Raw genomic sequence first — 17,546 nt, forward strand, 5'->3', positions numbered from 1 at the left:
GGAGACGGCATACGCGACGAGATGACCTATGGTTTACCTTGCATGACCAAGGAGAGGATATGAGGAAGTGGGATGGAAAGCCTACCTCGGCCCTAGAGGCACGGGTACGTGAGTTGCGAGGTAAAACAATCACAAAGGGAGGTTCTTCCAGGCAATTTGCTGCTCCAGTCTCCAGTGGGCAGTTCCCCAGACAGCGCAGAAGGGCTGATCTCGCCTCTGATCCTATGGAAGGAACTTCTGATTCATACTCACAGAAAGTGAATAGAAAATATTATAAACAGGACTAGAGGGGCCCTGCCTCCAGCCAGGCAGAGGAGAGGGACAACAGAGTTTATTGGACTGTATGTATTAAATGGCCTGGCACGTCAGACCCACAGAAGTATAAAGCTCTAGTAGACACTGGTGCACAGTGTACCCTAATGCCATCAAGCTATAAAGGGGCAGAACCCATTTGTATTTCTGGAGTGACAGGAGGATCCCAAGAGCTGACTGTGTTGGAGGCCGACATGAGTCTAACAGGGAATGAGTGGCAAAAGCACCCCATAGTGACTGGCCCAGATGCTCCATGCATTCTTGGCATAGATTACCTCAGGAGTGGGTATTTCAAAGACCCAAAAGGGCACCGGTGGGCTTTTGGTATAGCCACTGTGGAGACGGAGGAGAATAAACAGCTGTCCATCTTGCCCAGACTTGCAAAGGACCCTTCAGTTGTGGGAAAGCTGAAGGTTGAAGAACAAAAGGTACCAATTGCTACCACCACAGTGCACCGGCGGCAATATCGCACCAACCGAGACTCCATAATCCCCATCCTCAAGCTGATTCGTAGACTGGAGAGCCAGGGAGTGATCAGCAAGTCCCACTCACCCTTTAACAGTCCCATATGGCCAGTGAGAAAATCTAATGGAGAGTGGAGGTTAACAATGGACTATCGTGGCCTGAATGAGGTTACACCACCAATGAGTGCTGCTGTGCCAGATATGCTAGAACTTCAGTATGAACTGGAGTCAAAAGCAGCCAAGTGGTATGCCACCATCGATATTGCCAATGCATTCTTCTCCATTCCTTTGGCACCAGAATGCAGGCCACAGTTTGCTTTCACTTGGAGGGGTGTCCAGTACACCTGGAATCGACTGCCCCAGGGGTGGAAACACAGCCCCACCATTTGCCATGGACTGATCCAGACTGTACTAGAAAAGGGTGGAGCTCCAGAACATCTGCAATACATTGATGACATCATCGTATGGGGCAACACAGCAGCAGAAGTTTTTGAGAAAGGGGAGAAAATAATCCAAATCCTTCTGAAAGCCGGTTTTGCAATAAAACAAAGCAAAGTCAAGGGGCCTGCACAAGAGATTCAGTTTTTAGGAGTAAAATGGCAAGATGGACGTCGTCACATTCATAGAATCATAGAATGGTTAGGGTTGGAAGGGACCTTCAAAGGTCGTCTAGTCCAACCCCCCTGCAAGGAGCAGGGACATCCCTGACTAGGTCAGGTTGCTCAGAGCCTCATCCAGCCTGGCCTTGAACGTTTCCAGGGATGGGGCCTCCACCACCTTTCTGGGCAACCTGTTCCAGTGTTCTATAACTCGCATTGTAAAAAATTTTTTCCTAATTTCTAATCTAAATCTACCCCCCTCTATTTTAAAACCATTACCTCTTGTCCTATCGCAACAGGCCCTACTAAACAGCCTCTCCCCATCTTTCTTGCAGGCCCCCTTGAGGTACTGGAAGACCGCTATCAGGTCTCCCCGGAGCCTCCTCTTCTGCAGGCTGAACAGCCCCAACTCTCTCAGCCTGTCCTCATAGGAGAGGTGCTCCAGCCCTTTTATCATCTTTGTGGCCCTCCTCTGGACCTTCTCCAACTGGTCCATGTCCTTCTTGTGTTGGAGGCTCCAGAACTGAACACAGTACTCCAGGTGGGGTCTCACCAGGGCAGAGTAGAGGGGCAGAATCACCTCCCTCGACCTGCTGGCCACACTCCTCTTGATGCAGCCCAGGATGCGGTTGGCCTTCTGGGCCGCAAGGGCGCATTGCCTGCTCATGTTAAGCTTCTCATCCACCAGCACTCCCAAGTCCTTCTCCTCAGGGCTGCTCTCAATCCATTCCCCACCCAGCCTGTATTTGTGCCTGGGATTGCCATGACCCAGGTGCAGGACCTTGCACTTGGCCTGGTTGAACTTCATGAGGTTGGCACAGGCCCACCTCTCCAGCCTGCCAAGGTCCCTCTGGATGGCATCCCTCCCTTCCAGCGTGTCGACAGCACCACACAACTTGGTGTCGTCGGCGAACTTGCTGAGGGTGCACTCTATCCCACTGTCCATGTCGCCGACAAAGATGTTGAACAGGGCCGGGCCCAGCACGGACCCCTGAGGGACGCCACTCGTGACCGGTCTCCACATGGACATTGAGCCGTTGACCACCACTCTCTGAGTGCGGCCATCCAGCCAACTCCTTATCCACCGAGTGGTCTGTCCATCAAACCCATGTTTCTCCAGTTTAGAGAGAAGGATGTCATGCGGGACAGTGTCAAAAGCTTTGCACAAGTCCAGGTAGATGATGTCAGTTGCTCGTCCCTTGTCCACCGATGCCGTCACCCCGTCATAGAAGGCCACCAAATTGGTCAGGCACGATCTGCCCTTGGTGAAGCCATGTTGGCTGTCACCAGCCACCTCCTTGCTCTCCATGTGCCTTAGCATGGTTTCCAGGACAATCTGCTCCATGACCTTGCCAGGCACAGAGGTGAGGCTGACCGGCCTGTAGTTACCTGGGTCTTCCTTGTTCCCCTTTTTAAAAATGGGGGTTATGTTCCCTCTCTTCCAGTCATCGGGGACCTCACCAGACCGCCACGACTTCTCAAATACGATAGCCAGTGGCTTGGCAACTTCATCCGCCAGTTCCCTCAGGACCCGCGGATGGATCTCATCAGGTCCCATGGACTTGTGCACCTTTAGGTGCGAGCGACGGAGGAACGTACAACAAAAGACTCAATATGAGTAATAAGCGTAGTTTGATTTATTAGTCCCGGGTACGCATATTTATATTGCTAAGATAAAATATGCCTACTAGTCATTGCGTGATTGGCTTAAGCTCTAATGGTTACATTTGCATATCCCTCCTACTTGCAGTTAGCTAATCTGAGAGAGTTGGGGCTGTTCAGCCTGCAGAAGAGGAGGCTCCGGGGAGACCTGATAGCGGTCTTCCAGTACCTCAAGGGGGCCTACAAGAAAGATGGGGAGAGGCTGTTTAGTAGGGCCTGTTGCAATAGGACGAGGGGTAATGGTTTTAAAATAGAGGGGGGTAGATTTAGATTGGAAATTAGGAAAAAATTTTTTACAATGCGAGTTATAGAACACTGGAACAGGTTGCCCAGAGAGGTGGTGGAGGCCCCATCCCTGGAAACGTTCAAGGCCAGGCTGGATGAGGCTCTGAGCAACCTGATCTAGTCAGGGATGTCCCTGCTCCTTGCAGGGGGGTTGGACTAGATGACCTTTGAAGGTCCCTTCCAACCCTAACCATTCTATGATTCTATGATTCTATGATTGCCCTTTCTCCTGGAGGACCCTTCCGTTGTGGAGTTGCTAAGGTGTTGGGGGCGACGACTATCAGAAGCCCTGGGATTGAAAAATAAGGGACTTTCTAAGAGAAGCAAAATCGAGGACACGTGGTGGTGGGAAAAAGATAAGGGACACCTGGTGGTAGTTAGAGGAACTATGGGTATAAAAGCATGGAAACAGTAAGAATAGGGGGCTCTCTGCCTAGCTTGCAGTAGAGTCTGCAACCACGACTGAAACTTTGCTCTAACAACTGGACTGCACTCTAACAACTGGACTATGCTCTAAACAACTACACACTGACACCTGGTGCTCAAACAGGTGGAATTGAACCGTTCTGTTGCTAGACAACTACAGGTTTGAAGCCTGCACAGCTAATTCATTACCTCAACCAAGCTAGGTAAGCAACTGGGAACAATGGGAAGCATAGCGTCAATGGCTCAGAGTTTACTACCAGCATGGTGTGTAATGTCTGAGAATAATGTGCAGAAAGGGGCTGTGACAGCACCTGTTTTTCTGTCTGCTCCTCTATTTGAGACTGATAGTGAGTCAGAAAATTCTTTTGATCCAGGCCTGAAAAAGAAGCTGGGTTTTTTCCCCACTCTGCCCTGATAATTTGCAAAAAAAGTTGCTCCTCAGCTAATTTAGTAGCTCCAGTGATGACCACAGAATTGGCTGATCGGTGGAAGGATGTTTGGAGGCAAGCTGCTATGGAAGGGGACGTAGAATTGTTGAAGGCTCTGGCCATGCCTGTGATACTGGAGCCCAATGGCCCCCCTCAGTGGAAAGGGTTTCGATTCGGGCTAGTAAAAGAAATCTGACATAGTGTAAAGGAGGAGGGACTTAATTTGCCATATATGAGGGGGTTAATTCAATCAATCTTTAATACAACTCTAATGCTACCTAATGATTGTCGCACATTGGCGCAAATTATCCTTACCCCCTGTCACGGCCCACTCGGGACTCGTGATGGTTCTTTTAATGCGATCTCGAAGTGCAAAATTATGGCGAACACGCCAAAGGGGTTGGTTTCAATCAAACAGCACAAACTTTATTATTTTGCCCATAAAGTGGCGTGCGATAGGTGAAAGGGAGTGAAAAGGAAAAGTAAAGATAGGGAAGGGAAAAAAAGAAGATAATAGCTACCACTGTGGGTCCAAGGCGTCCCTATGGTCCCAGGTCCAGGCAGCGTCCCGCCGGTCCTCACGATCGATGTCGATGTCGATCCTCGGTGGGGAGAGCTCTTCGGGGGTCTCGTTGTTAGGGGTCGACCTTTTATGCCAAGTAGCAAACCTTGCTCCTCCTTTGCTTCGGGGATCTCCGCCTGCTCTCGGCCTTTAGGATGAAAGTGTGGTTTTTGTACATTATAATTAGCAAAGTTCAGTTAAAGGGCACTTTCTCACCGTTGTTTTTGAGACAGCAGTTGTGATTCATCCTCCTCGATAGCAGCTGCACGGTTATCTTTGCCAGTGTTGACAACAGGGATGAGCCATGGCACCTCCACACCACTCTGTCCGCCGTCTCAAGGATGTTGTACATTTTGTTGTTAGGCCAGAGTCGGCCTTGTCCATAACAGTTCTGTTCTGTTCCCGGGAGAAAAAAAAAAACAACTGCATCTCAGGCAGGCTGCTCACAGCAACTCATGTCAAGTTGTGAGCCTAACTTTTAGGCCAGATCAAGTCCATAGTCCACCTGGAAGTCCTCGATGACAAGGTTGAGACAATACTGATTTTCTGACCGACCTTTACACCACCCTGTGGCTCAATATTGTCGTCAGGACCGCATGGTGGTAGCATAACCCTCAAAGGGAGACAGGAAAGAAGAGAGAAAGAGAAAAGTAACAGCAGCATAATTACCATACAATTTGCAAAAAGTTAAGCTGTTTCTCTAACATACACTAAAAATCTTCTAATTCTATATCATTTTTCTCTAGGCAATCTGCCTTGCACTAGCAGATTTTGGAATATCTATGTAGGTTGGAACATTTAGCAGACTGTGTGCATTAAGTACAGAAGTCAAATGTGTCAACTGATTCATCATTTTCCAAATTTTGACATACAATATTGCTGATAAAACAAAACTTATTAAGACCAGTATTAAGAGAACAACAATGGGGTGACACGATTTGTTCAAGATGCCTGTTGCAGTAGGTGACCACCCAAAAACTGTGTCCCACCATCTATGTTCTGCATCTTTTTCTACCTTTTCCAAAACACGGTGTATTTCATCCACATCATGATGAACCGTTACTAAGGTTTTTTTGTCCATTTTCCCTGATCTTTCCCAGGATCTTGATCAAATCCTGGTGTTGTAATAATTTTTTTTTACCAAAGTGAGATTCATTCCAATTGGTGCAGGTAGCAGTTCATGAATCAGTGTGTAATTAGATTGCAAGAGTTTGTGAGAGGTCACCGGTGCTAAGTAAGAAAAGTCACATCCAGTGATTTTAGTAAAATTGCAAACACAAAAATTTGAGTGGTTCCTGGTATCTTCAACTACATCACCTACAGATATGGAATTGCAAACAGTCTGTAAGCATGCACAACCTTTGCCAATATATACAAGTATTGTCTCAGGGTTTTTGTCAGGACGAATCTCAAAAGGGCAAATGTTTTGTTCAGTGACAAGACAAATGTCTTGGGCTCTGATGGTATTGCTTTCACAAATGAATTCTTGTTGTTCCCGCACAATACATGCATCAACATCAGTACTTTGCCATTTATCCCTATTTTTCCGGGCCCATACTCTATGCTCTAGAGGATAGAGTACAGTTCCGTTGTGGTTCAGTCCCAGCGCAATGATTGGGTATATTAACACAAAAGCTGTGGCCACGCTGTTGATGGGGTTATAGGTAAAATTAACCAGATACCACCAGGACTGGAATTTCCTTTCAAAGTCAGTGGCACTGTCCCAAACTATTTTCCGAATTTCAGTGGGGAAAGTGCCTTCTTCACCTTCTCTTATAATTGATGCGGCTGTTGATGGCATCCACAATTGAGCTTGGATACAACTGAGAGCCAGAGAGAGGTTGTTTTGGACCACACTGAGTGCATCTATAACCAATTCATGGTCTTTTTCATTCACCTTCTCCCATTTTGGTAATATATTCCATAACATCCATTGATTGGTTCCCAAAGCCAATAGGGAAGATCGTAAAGGATGTTGCAATTTAGTCAGGTCACTAGTTGTGGTGGCCAATTTGTTCATCAATACCTCTGAATCAATACTATTTAGAACTCCCAATCCTGTTCCCAGAACACCAGTTAGGTCTCTCTTTATTCGTTTCTCGGAAGGGGTCCGTTTTTGCAGCCAGGTTGTCCATCCCTCATAAGAGGTTTTTAGGAAAGGTGAGCAAGCTGGCTGAATTTCCAAAGCATTATTTTGCATTGACAATTCAACTGGTTTGAGGGACCATGATGGATTGAATAACATCTGTTGCTGGCCCATATTTCTGATTACATATGGTCCAATCCCCAAAATTTTCGGGTTCAATACAATAACTGGTTCAGTGGTAAGTGGTGCTGTGTTTGTTGTCATGTTGGGGCTGGGAGTAGTAGTTGTTGTTGGCTCAATAATGGCCATTTTAAATTTAAATGTGAGTGCTACGTCACCTTTCTGGTTATTCCAGAGACAGATTACAAAGACAGGTTGGGTTAGTGTAAAATTATTCCAGCATTCCAATTTTTCCTTTTCAAGGACACAGAGACTCTTTGTGAGTACAGATTCAATAGTTCTTCTTACAGTAATTTGGGTGGCTTTTTCATGGATAGATCCATTGACCATTTGGCAACCTATTTGAATTTTTTCTCCAATTGTTCCCATCAAGAGGGGAGCCCTGCTGTCTCTGTCCCAGCCCCACTCATGCTCTGAGTACATTTCCATTTCATGCTTAACCACAGTGGCCAAGTTTAAGTCCAACCATTTAAAAGGTGGTCCCATGCTTCCTGTAAACCTAAGGTAGGCGTGAGATCATGGCCATTCGGTGTTCTTTTGATTACAGGTTAGTGGTAAGATGCAGAAAAATATTGTAAGCCCAATCACAAGTCCAATTAAAAAATTGGTCATTTTTAGAATTTATGCTTCCAAATTATCATCCATGTGCAGCTTTTCCCACTCTCTGCTGTCCCTCGGAGTTCTTCTGCAAGATAAAATAACAGAGCTTGCCTCCTTGAGGCACAGTTAAAATGATGGAACTATCCAGCGGGTATTTATCCAATGTTCCTTTCCCAGGGCATCAGAGGCTACCCACGCATATGCATTTAGTGGGGTTTTTAGGACCAATGGTACTGTTCCCATGTTGCAATAAGGGCACGGACTCCGTGGATGGTGTACCGGAGACCTTTATTGTCCGTCAGCATAAGTCTTTTATATCTTTTCTCAGCTACACGCGGAATGCACGCGCTTAATCATCTAATTAAATTGGAAGCAATATACTGTTCACGCGCCTTAAACTTCATTTGGATTGGTTATAGATTTTTAGTTGTCTTTACTATTTTTGCCTTTGGTATTTACTTATCTTGTTCTAATTGCTGTTTTTTGTTATTGAGCAAGTGGTGTTCAAGGACATAGCTCAAATTCAGACAGCTGTGCTGCAGTCTCTGTTCCCACATTCCCACAGTGGGAAGCTCCACTAAAACAGGTTGTCCTGGGAAGTGAGCTGGATTTTTAGTCATTCGGTCCTTTTAAAGAGGGGATTAAAGTAGGGGCTTTTGGACAGAAGGCAGTGATTTTAGGGCATCCATTTACCCCCCATCTGTCATTTACACCTTTTGACAGCTTCCCACAGGCGAGCATCCCAATTGCCTTCCTGTGGTTTCAGAAGTCGTTTTAGCAAACCATTGGTTCTTTCTACAATACCATTAGCTTGTGGGTAATAAGGAGTGTGAAAAATCCATTTAATCCCTTCACTTCGTGCCCAATCCTGTACTATTCTGGCAGTGAAGTGGGAACCGTTATCAGACTGTATTTCTTGTGGTTTTGGAAAAGTTCCAAACCATTGTCGCAATGCTTTCACAGTGCTTTCTCCCGTAGCCCTGTTAAAGGCTTCTGCTTGGATTAGTCCTGATGTTATTTCTACTCCCACCAACAGAAAATGTTTCCCTCCTGATTTCTTAAAGGGTCCAATATAATCTACCTGCCACGCATCCCACAAACCTTTACCCTCTCTTAGATGCAGGGGATCATCTTCTAAAGGGTGTCTTTCCAGTCGCCTATGACATTGCTCACAGGCAGATATGCAAGTTTCGCATGTTGCTCTGGTGACAGGCCAGCCTCGAGCAAGGGCTTCACGATACAGATCCTTAGCTCCTGTGTGTTTACGCTTTACATGCAACCATTCTAGCAGGCGTTCCCAATCTTCTGTGACTTGGTCCTTTTGTACAGGGGCTAGCTTTGCTAACTCATCCGCTCTGTTATTCCATTCACCCTCTGAGCCTCCATCTGCCTGATGAGAAGCTACCCATCCCACGGCAAAGTTCCCCTGTTTAGCAATGTTTAAGATATCTTGCCATTTTTCCATTTGCCACACTGGGATTCTGTTAACCTCCCATTCATTTTGCTCCCAAAAAGGCAGCCATTCAGTACAACCCTTAAACACAGCGTAGGAATCAGTATAAATGTGGACAGGAGAAGTGGCTTGAGCTTCACGCTGGAAAACACTCCGCACTGCAATTAACTCTCCTACTTGGGCGCTGCCCACTCCCTCTGTAATAATTTGTTCATCAGAGGAGGTGTGGAGAGCTACTGCTCGGTATTTCCATACTTTCCCTTCTCTCTTTGCAGAAGCATCGGCAAACCAGGCACTCACTGCTTGGTCGGGGAAGAAAGGAGGAGCTGCTTGAATGACAGAGGCAGGTTTATCTTGGCTGCAATCCGAGCTTTCTGTTTCTTGTATAGCCAGGTGTTTTAAAGCTCCTTTGGTGACTAAGAAAATGTTACAGTAGTGTTCAATCTGGGCATACCATTTTCGTACTGAGGCTTTCTGGGCCACCCCGTCAGGGGGAGGGGTCCCGCTGGTAACTGCCTTTATCACTTTAAACGGGCCTCTCAGTACAATTGGTTGTTGGCGTGCAATTTTCTCTACTTCTGTGAGAGCCAGGCTAACCAAAAACCAACCTTTCTCCCAAGCAGTGTATCTCCTCTCGGCATCTTTAAAGCTGCGAGAATAAAATCCCACAGGCTGAGTTGGACCCTCAGGGCCCCGTTGCCATATGTGTACTGATAATCCTGATATGGCAAATCCCCACTCCACCTGAAAAGGGTCTGTAGGGTGGATGGGGCCGAGAGCCTGGTGAGCCGTTGCTTCAAAAATTAACAGTTGCATAGCTTCTTCCTGAGGTGGGGTCCATTCCCATTTGACCCCTTTCCTCAGCAAATCATAAAGAGGTCTAGCAATAATGGAGAAGTCTGGAATATGTTTTCTCCAGAACACCAATAGTCCTAAAGCGTGTTGTAAATCCTTTTTTGACTCAGGCATTTTAATCTGATCTAAAGAAGTGAGGGTGTCCGGTGGGATACATGTCGTTCCCCCTTTCCACCAAATTCCCAAAAACTTTACTTCTTGTGATGGCTTTTGGACCTTTTCGGGAGGAATTTGCAAATCCAAATTCTCCAAGTGAGAAATTATATTCTGGTGGGTTGTTTCCACCTCCTTTATTTCTTTCCCCCCCACAAGGATGTCATCAATATATTGGTAAACAGCTACAGCTTCAGCTTTTGGTATTTTTTCCAATTCTTGGGCTAAAGCATGATGAGCCAATGTAGGAGAGTGCTTATACCCCTGGGGTAGCCGGGTGAAAGTATATTGTTGCCCCTCCCACGTAAAGGCAAAACGGTCTCTGTCCTCTGGTTGCAAAGGTACCATAAAAAACATGTCTTTAACATCTATAGTTGCCATAATTGGGTGAGCTTTCTCCTGCATTATTGTTACCAATTCCGCCAAATTGGGCACTGCGGCAGTCAAAGATTCGGTGTTGGCGTTTGATCTCCTAAAATCCACTGTGAGTCGCCACTTTCCATTAGGTTTTCGCACTGGCCACACCGGAGAGTTAAAAGGAGAATGTGTATTTATCACAACCCCTTGCTCCCGCAGTTCCTGCAAAACAGGTCTGATACTTTCTTTTGCTCCCAGGGGAAGGGGATATTGTTTGACATTAGTTACTTTGCTAAACGGCAGAGAGGGTGCAGTTTGGAGTAACCTAATATTTAATTGTGGGGTCCCAAAGGTCCACCACAACCCTTCTGGGTCTTTCCAACCTTTCCCTTTAAGGACATCCATTCCTAATAAATTAGTAGGAATATTCTTGATCACCATTGTAACAGTGACCGTGTTTTCCTCTCCTGGCAACGTTAGCTTTACCTGAGCAACACTCATGGCTTCTATTGACCCTAAAGCATTCAGGACACAAAAACGTCTTCTCGAGGGAGAGACACCACACCTTTGTGCATCTTCTTTAGTCAAAGCGAAGACTTGGGCACCGGTATCAATCAAAAAGGTCACCAGTCCACGTTTTGGACCCACAATAGCCGTAATTAGCAAATCTCCCCTGCTAGTCTTGGTGAGCTGCCAGATATAAATCCATCCTCCATTCCCTCGCTCACCGATGGGGAAAGGAGGTTCTAGTTTTCCCGCGTCTGGGGAAAAACCTCACTATTTCTGTTGCCTGTGTCTTCCAAAGGTGGGGCTGTGGGTGTGATGGGTGAGATTTCTTTTCCTTTGGGTGGGTATTGTTTCGGGTTACACCATTTTGATACCACCTTGCTCAGCTTTTCAAGGGGTAAACCATCCATTACATCTCTTGGAACACCCTTTTTAATTCCCAAAAGCCACCACTGTTGTCGGGTCATGGGCTGTGCTCCCCCCACTGTTTTAAAACGAGGGCCAGGTTGACTGACGTGGGGGGGCGAGTCCCTGATTTCTATCTGACGGATTCCTTTTGGTCTGTCCTCTGGGAGTTTTACTGGACCATATTTTCTCCCATAATTTATCAGCTCCTGTGCTACCTCCCCCCAGGTCCACACCTTTGCTTTATCACCTGATGAGGGTCGAGATGGGCTGAGATCGGAGGGAGACACATTCACGGGGCTATTGGTTGTATTTCCATGGCCTCTCATAAAGCCCTCCAATCTTTCTAAGGGACCGAGTGTCTCAATGGTCTTTCGAAGTTGAATCCCCAAAGGTTTAAGTGACTCTGGAAGTCCCCTTATCAAGGGAGTCATGCTCTCAGGGTCCACCGGCAACATCATTGGAGATTCACATCTAGGAGTTAACTTTCTTTCTTTCATCATTTGCAAACAAGCAGCTTTTTGGATGCTTTCCACCAGCTGATCAACCGTGCCAGTGATTGCAAGAGGATCCCCTCTCTCCAAAGGGTTTAACCCCCCAGCCCAATAGGCAGCTCGCTGAGTTAAGGACCATGGGGCACGATTATCTCCTGTGGTCAAAAAGACTCCAGGACCCCAATATCCCTCAGCCTCCTTTTCACTCAGCTGAATTTGATCTCCCCCGGTTAGAGATATACTCACCTCCTTCTGCAAGGAAGTCATTCGATCTACTACGCTCTGCAAATTTGTCCAGTTATCCCAAGCCCAATCTTGCCCAGGTGTGGACGGCTGGGCACCGTGCTGTGCCAAGAACTCATAAAGCGAGTCTCAATTTCTCACTAAGAGTACCGATCATCAACTTTTTCTGCCATTCTTATTACGAAGGGACCAAACACACTTCGGAGAGGCTAAACTTAGTTTCCACACACGCAGTTCCCCTGCGTCGCTCTTCTCTTCCCCGAGTGGTTGAAGGGACCAAAATCTACTACAGGGAGGCTAAACTTAAGTTTCCACAAATGCAGACTCTCTGTAGTCGCCCTTCACTTCCCTGAGTAGTCAGCCTCATACATATGAGGACAGATCCCCCTTTTGCACTAAGAGATCTGATTATTAACTCCCGTCAGACAGAGTCCAAATCTCAGTTCAAGTCCATTAGGTGTGTGAGGTGTGCGGGAAATTCGGATCAGCCCCCTTGCTTTCTAGACATCTCTCATCCGAATGGATGTAGGGCTAGGTGCGGCTGGACCGAACCGTCCTTCCCCTGTTACAGACCACACACAACCTGCACCTCTCTGTCTTTCAGGACCCTGCCGACTATGCCAATTTAAAAAATGTTACAGCCCACTCGGGACTCGTGATGGTTCTTTTAATGCGATCTCGAAGTGGAAAATTACGGCGAACACAGCAAAGGGGTTGGTTTCAATCAAACAGCACAAACTTTATTATTTTGCCCATAAAGTGGACCCTTACACCCCCACCCAAAGAATGTTGTGGCAACAGTCATGGAGAGACCACTGTGAATGAGTGTCGCTTGAGAATTTGAACCGGCAGCCGGGTGACCCTTTGTATGCTGTTGGGGTTGATGTATTAATGGGAGAAGGTGCGTTTGTGCTACATGATGCACAGTTGCGAATCATCCGTGAAGCTTTAGTACAGAGTCAGAATGCTGCTTTACGGGCCCTTTTAACCCTCCCTGATGGGAGTGGTACTGTGACAAAGTCCTTTGCAACCGTAAAAACAAGAGGCTACAGAGCCCTATATGAAGTTCATAGATTGTTTGAATGAGGCTTTAGAACGCCAGGTAGATCATGTGGAAGCTCGATCTATATTGTTAAAACACCTGGCAGTTGCTAATGCAAACCAAAGTTGTAAAAGGCTATTGTCCTCTTTAATGGCAACAAATCCTAGTGCCTCAATAGTTCAAATGATAGAGGCATGTAATGTGGTAGGGACCTATGGATGGCAAATAGTTCAAGCGTTTGCTGCTTGTCAACTGGGCACATCCTGACCTCGAACATGTTATAGTTGCGGGCAGCCAGGGCATTTGCAAAGAGACTACCCTAGAATATATCCTCTGTATAAGAAAGGGAGACATTATATGAACAATGGCAGAAAATGAACATGTTATGGTTGTGGACAGCCAGGGCGTTTGCAAAGGGACTGCCCTAGAAGTCCCAAAATATACCCTCCATGTAACAAGGGGAGATATTATGTGGAATACCGTAACTCAAAATTTGCCCATAATCAGGGAAACCACAAGCTGAGCACGCGCAGACAACAAATGCTCCCTGGAACACTCCTCAGGAACCACATGCATGGATGGGCATAAGCAAGTCACAACCCTCAACTCAGGCACCCCAGGAAGCGCAGGGCTGGACCTGTCTACCTCCCAACCCATATATTTAGAAAACTCTAAACCTGTAGCTGTACCGACTGGCGTATATGGCCCAATAGGGAATGGATGTCATGCCCTCTTGTTAGGAAGATCATCTACTATAGTGCAAGGACTCTTCATATTACCAGGTGTTATTGATTCAGACTATACAGGGGAAATAAAAATTATGTTATGGACACCACAGCCACCATGTTTCATACCGTCTGGAGTTAAATTGGTGCAATTAATACCTTTTAAGGACAGCCTAAAGACTGAAATGCCTGCTTCTAGGGGAGAGCGTGGGAACCAGGGGTTTGGATCAACAGGTAGCCCTGAGATATACTGGACTCAACAGATAGTGAGTAGCCGCCTTATGCTGCGATGCACTGTTACAAAAGGAAGTGATCAAATTGTAATTGACGGATTAATTGACACTGGAGCTGACATAACAATAATGGCTACACAGGACTGGCCATCCACTTGGGGGGCTGGGATGGCAGTAACTATGGTAATGGGAGTAGGAGGAGGAGTTACTGCACCAAGACAGAGTGAGGCGTTGGTACATGTTAATGGCCCAGATAATCGTGTGGGCACTGTGCAGCCTTTGATATTACCCATTCCCGTTACTTTATGGGGTAGAGATCTTCTTGCTCAATGGGGAATGTCGTTGCAAAATTTATCGTAATGGCCACTGGTGAAAAGCAGCTTACCCAAAAGTTGACATGGCTTACAGATACCCCTGTCTGGGTTGACCAGTGGCCATTGGCAAAAGAAAAGCTGCATCATTTGAATGAATTAGTTGATGAGCAATTGTGACTTGGACACATAAGGCCAACACACAATCCCTGGAATACACCTGTATTTGTAATACAGAAAAAATCGGGTAAATGGCAACTCTTACAGGATTTAAGGGCAGTAAATATGGTAATTGAGGATATGGGACCTTTGCAACAGGGGTTACCATAGCCTTCAATGATACCTCGTCACTGGAGTATTACCATAATTGATTTGAAAGATTGTTTTTTCACCATAACGTTACATCCTGAGAATGCTCCATGATTTGCATTTTCTGTGCCTTCAATCAATATGGGAGAATCCAATCAGCGATATCAGTGGACGGTACTTCTGCAAGGTATGAAAAATAGTCCAACCATCTGCAAATGATACGTCACACAAGCCATAGCACCAGTAAGGCGCTTACATAGGAATAGCCTCATTTATCATTATATGGATGATATCTTAATTGCAGCACCTGATGATTCTCTGGTGGATAGAGTTCTTAATGATATCACCAGTGCATTATCCCAGTTTAAATTGGTTATTGCTCCAGAGAAAATTCAAAAGGTATGTCATTGGCAATATCTCAGCTGGCGAATTATGGAAAGAACAATTGCACCGCAAAGGTTAAAAATTCGTCAAACAGTGTTTACCTTAAATGATCTGCAGAAATTGCTGGGAGCTATCAACTGGATACGCCCGGTATTAGGCTTTTCTGCAGAGATGCTCTTGCCTCTATTTCAAATGCTTAAGGGGGATCCGGATTTAACCTCTCCTAGGAGATTAACTCCAGAAGCACAAACAGCATTACAAACAGTGTTGCAACAAATCTAGGTTACCCAAGCCGACCGATGTGACCCCAATTTGCCCTTTAATGTATATGTATTTGCAGGAAGGATGCAGCCTAAAGCATTAATAGGCCAGCAAGTGGAACAACAGCCTCTGCGAATAGAATGGATCTTTTTATCCCATACAGGCAAAAAGATGCTGACTACCTGGGCAGAGTAATTAGCACAATTGGTGGTTAAAAGTAGGACTCTGCTTCGCCAATTAACAGGGCAAGATGTACAAGAGCTGTACTTGCCACATACAATGGAACAGTTGAATTGGCTATGGCAGTTTAGCGACCATTTTAACTATGCCATGGCGGGATTCACAGGACAGATATGTATTCATTGGCCTAAGCAACCTATGCTGCAATTTTTAGGAGAACTAAGGTTGTATCCAGTGACTCATCAAAGTTACACTCCCATAGAAAACACCTTGAGAGTATTTACAGATGGATCGGGAAAAATGCACAAATCCGTGATTGTGTGGAAGCAGGATGGTGAGTGGCATCATGACGTACAATTGGTAGAAGGTTCAACTCAAATTGTAGAACTTTCAGCACTTGTACGAGCTTTGTATAAGTGGGAAGATGAATCCCTCAATATTGTCTCAGATTCTGCCTATGTGGTCAATGTAGTACAATTCGCGGAATGGGCAATGTTAAGGGAAATTGATAACCCTTTGTTGTATGACCAGTTTCAACAGCTATTATCGGTAATATATGTGCGGGATCATCCTTACTTTACTGTACATCTGAGAGCTCACACTTCGCTTCCAGGACCTGTCACAGAAGGTAACACGAGAGCAGATGCTCTCACTAATGTGGCTCTCGTTCCAAAAACACTCATGCAGGCCAAGCTGTCCCATAAATTTTATCATCAAAACTCTGCAGCCCTTCAACGACAATTTAAGCTGACACAGGAACAAGCTCGGGCAATTGTGCGTTCCTGTAGCAGTTGCCAGAACACAATTATGCCACCTTTATATGGGGTTAATTTGCGCAGTTTGTGCTCTCAAGAATTATGGCAATCTGATATAACTCATGTCCGGTCATTTGGCTGATTCAAATATGTACATGTGTGATGGTTTAGCCCGAATCACCACACAGTTTCTCACTCACCCTCCCCCTCCCCAGGGGGATGGGGGAGGGAATTGGGAAGGAAGGAGAACTCGTGGGTTGAGATGAAGACAATTTACTAAAATAAAAAGGGAAAACTACAATAATAACAGAATATAAGGATATTAAAAATATACAAAGTGAACAATATGTGTTTTCTCACCACCCGATGTCCCAATGACCGATACAGCCCGTCCCGAGCAGCGATCATGGAAACAAAACCGAGGGGCAAGCAAAGGAGCAAAAGGGAGCCAGCAAGGTAGAGGGAATGATGCCAGCAAAACGAGCAGGAAAGATGGATGCCAGGAAGGCAGATACCCCCCCTCGCCTGCCCCCATGAGCATGACGTTTATGGCATGGAATACTCTCTTTGGCCAGTTTGGGTCAATTATTCTGTCTGTCTTTCTCCCAGCTTCCTGCATCTGTAAATTAGCGAGACTTGGAAAGCAGGACAGTGTCCTTGGTCTCATTCACAACAACTGGTATCATCAGGGTGTTTATCAACATTCTTCACACACGAAATCCAAAACATACCGGCTACTGAGAGGAAAAGTTAACTCCATCCCTGCCAAAACTAGGACAACATGTAACTATTGACACCCATTCCAGCTTATTGTTTGCTTCTGCTCATACAGGAGAAATGTGCTAAAGATGTTTGCCAACATTGGACGTCAGCGTTTGCGTATAAAAACAGATAATGGGCCAGCATATGCTTCTCGCGCAGTCCAAACCTTCCTTGCTCTTTGGGGCATCGAGCATGTTACTGGTATCCCACATAAGCCCACTGGACAGGCCATCATTGAACGTGCCCATGGCACACCTAAAAATATGCTGTTAAAACAAGAAGGGGGAATGGAAGGGAAATCTGCAAACAAAAAGTTAGCGAAAGCAATGTATGTGCTCAATTTTCTAAATCACTGGAGTGACAATTCTTCCCCAATACAGAAGCATTTTGGATCATCTACTGTACATGAGGCCATCCGAGGGCAAGCTCCGGTGATGGTTAAGAATCTGGAAACAGGTAATTGGGAAGGACCATTCCCTCTTATGATGTGGGGGAAAGGATATGCTTGTGTCT

At 45.9% G+C, this 17,546-nt stretch overlaps 1 pseudogene; it reads right to left on the reverse strand.

Annotated features, from left to right (window-relative positions):
• Positions 1 to 5,480: 5,480 nt before the first annotated feature.
• LOC147596550 (uncharacterized) lies at positions 5,481 to 10,923 on the reverse strand (annotated as a pseudogene).
• Positions 10,924 to 17,546: the final 6,623 nt, after the last annotated feature.

This window comes from Chlamydotis macqueenii, chromosome W (assembly GCF_036417535.1).
Source record: "Chlamydotis macqueenii isolate bChlMac1 chromosome W, bChlMac1.mat, whole genome shotgun sequence".
Lineage (NCBI taxonomy): Eukaryota > Metazoa > Chordata > Aves > Otidiformes > Otididae > Chlamydotis > Chlamydotis macqueenii.